We start from the raw sequence: 3,260 nt of genomic DNA on the forward strand, positions 1-3,260 counted from the left end.
ACTTCTTCTCATTCATCCCCGCAGCGCCACAGAGCTTTACACAGTGCAGACGCCGAGCGTCTCCTGACTTCAACGGGGAAGCAGAGAGTGGGTTGTTCCACTGCAGTGAAACTAGACGGTCATTGGATAAATGCTGGGCTTTGTCCCGCCCATCGGACGCTCAGCGTCTCTGGGGGTCTATGGGACAGTGGGCTGGCCAGGACGATCGGCTTCTGCATGATGATTGGATGATCTGTCTGAGGCTGAGTCCCTTTTTAATTGACAGCGAAATGAGCGAATTAGCGATCTTGAAGTATAAGCATCCACCGGAGCAGTTTTCAAGATTTTCATTCCGTTGTTCGGAGTTGATCTGGAGACGTTACTGATCCTCAGCGACTTTGTCTTTGTTAAAAACGACTAGCGTTGTGTTTGGCGACTCTCTTCTGTCACTCTGCGAATTTACATATAAATAAACGGACACATTTTATAATGTAGGCCGAAAATGAGCTTCCCCTCCTTACAGGACCAGCAGCCGCCACTGCTCTAGAGGACCCCTAGACCCCCATGTCCCGGGCTCACGACCGGCTGCCCGCCACAAGCTCCTACAAAGGACTGTGAAGCCTCTGGTCCGTATCGAGTCTGGACTCTTGGTCTACAGGAGACCGGAGTTCTCCTGCAGAAAAAACAACCCTTAGGCCACCGGGAAATGTCCCGGCGCTCCCGACGGGCTGTCCGCCACCAACTCCCGCAGAGAACCGTTGAAAGCTCTGATGGCCAGGAATCACGCCTCGCCACCTAAGGGTTCAGACGCTTTACGAGCCGAGATTCGGGGAGCCGCGAGTCATATAATGGCTCGCGCTCGGTCCGAGTCTTCCACCACCTCACTGCCGTAGGTGGGAGACCCAGCACCTCAGCACGAGAACCTGAAGCTCGTGCTGAGGTGCTGTGTCTCCCACCGACAGCAGGTGTGGATGGACCGGAGGTCTAGGGTTGCTGTTCCAGCAGCCGAGACTGCGGGGTCCCCCTGATACCACCGGAGCTTTCCACGTCTCCTCTGTGGGAGAGCGGAATGAAAAACTGGCAGCCACGACTTCTATTTACAATCTCGGTCAGGGAGAACTAGTGACGTCTTGTGTGACGTATCAAAGTCAAGAGACTGCCACTTGGGATTATGGGTAACTTTCTATTAATCAGGCGTTCCATCCTGTCGTCGTGATGGCAACAGGAATGTGGCTGAGGCTAGGTTCTACAGATGACCTCACACTGGTTATTGGGTTGTAGCTGGTGGCACCCCGTCCTCCCTCACAGCCTTAGGGCCTTGGGGACCAGTGAGGACGACGGGAACACTCGCCTAGCCAGCCAGATCAGCTGAATCCCCCCTTAGATAGATGTGTAGACAGGGTAGATGCTGGGGTCCGGTTCAGGTGACGTCACGTCAGAGCAAATGTCTGAACGTGAGTGGTCTGAAAACCCAATTAATCCTCTTCCTCTCACGCACTGGCTTTAGTTGTTTGATTTCGGGAAGGGGTGTGTTACTGTGGCCCTTTATGACTTGACTTAAAAAAATAAAGTGCGACAGTGCAATAAGTTATGATAAAAGTGACAACGCCACCCTTTTGTTTTAAAAGAGGTAAGGGTCCTCTCAATAAATAACTAAAAACGGATAAAAGGATCGGTACAAAGTTTAAAGAGCAAGGTCATTAAAATGCAGTGCGGAGGGTGTTCTGTTACAGTTTTTAATAAATAATTAGAAACCGGAACAAACAATTAGCCTAGCCAGGCAACAGAATAACCAATTACACTGGTACCACAAATAACCACGATTAAAATGAACCAAATAAAACAATGTACACAACACAGGGAGAGGTGTAGGGGAAACAGGAGTAGCCACGCCTGGGCCGATCATCCGACACGCCGCTTCTTCCTCCACGGGCCCTGCGGGGGAGAAGAGCGGCCAGATAACTTGTTCTCCACCCACAATTAGCACACGGTCTCTGTTCGTGCCGTTCACAGCGCCTGTTCGTCGTCTTACTCACCGCGAAGGAGGAGATTTTACTCTCCTCCACTGCAGTTGTTGCGCACACGGCACTGACGGCTTCCTCCTGGGGTCGAACGATCTGGTCTGCACGGCTGTTATCCCCTCTCTGTTCCCTGCGGCTGATCTCCTCCGCTGTGTCTGTGTCTGTTGACGTCTCGATTCAACTACCTACAAGAAAAAGCCGTTTACCTGCTCTTATGCCAAACCCATTGTCTATGGAGGTACTCTCCTCTGATTGGCTGAGAGCCGAGCTGTCCGATTAACCAGGTGAATAGTCTTTGCGCTGATTTGACCCACTTCTATTGTCTCAGTCCAGGGGGCGCAATGGCAGAAATGTCATAAAAAAACACACATCAAAAAAGAACACACAAAACACAAAATTAATAAAGTCTCAATGGAACAACTCATGCAATAACTAAATCATGCAACATAAACAAATAACTCAAATCAAATCCAGAATGATAAACAAACACATTTCTGACATTACAGTCCTGGTGGCATTATTGACAGTGTGTATTATTTTGCGCCCTGATTTGTGTGAATGTTTTTGCGTGAGAGTGTGTGCTCTGTTCTTGTGAGGAGCTTTGTGTTGTGGGGATCCGCAGACAGTCGCGAGTCGGTGAGACCTCAACATAGAGCGGGAGCTTCAAAGCCGTGCTTCAGCGCAGGCCAAAGCAGCCCTCAGGCCAGGGACCCCCATGTCCCGGGCTAACGACCGGCTGCCCGCCACAAGCTCCCACAAAGGACTGTGAAACCTCTGGTCCGTATCGAGTCTGGACTCTTGGTCTACAGGAGACCGGAGTTCTCCTGCGGCCAAAACAACCCTCAGGCCACCGGGAAATGTCCCGGCGCTCCCGACGGGCTGTCCTCCCCCAACTCCCGCAGAGGACCGTTGAAAGCTCTGATGGCCAGGAATCACGCCTCGCCACCTAAGGGTTCAGACGCTTTACGAGCCGAGATTCGGGGAGCCACGAGTCATATAATGGCTCGCGCTCGGCCCGAGTCTTCCACCACCTCACTGCCGTATGGTGGGAGACCCAGCACCTCAGCACGAGAACCTGAAGCTCGTGCTGAGGGGCTGTGCCTCCCACCGACAGCAGGTGTGGATGGACCGGAGGTCTAGGGTTGCTGTTCCAGCAGCTGAGACTGCGGGGTCCCCCTGATACCACAGGAGCTTTCCACGTCTCCTCTGTGGGAGAGCGGAATGAAAATACTGGCAGCCACGACTTCTATTTACTATCTC

The sequence above is a fragment of the Seriola lalandi genome, unplaced genomic scaffold (genome assembly GCF_002814215.2).
Source record: "Seriola lalandi dorsalis isolate HSWRI2012SDOR001 ecotype SW California unplaced genomic scaffold, Sedor1 jcf7180002054585, whole genome shotgun sequence".
NCBI classification, from domain to species: Eukaryota; Metazoa; Chordata; class Actinopteri; order Carangiformes; family Carangidae; genus Seriola; species Seriola lalandi.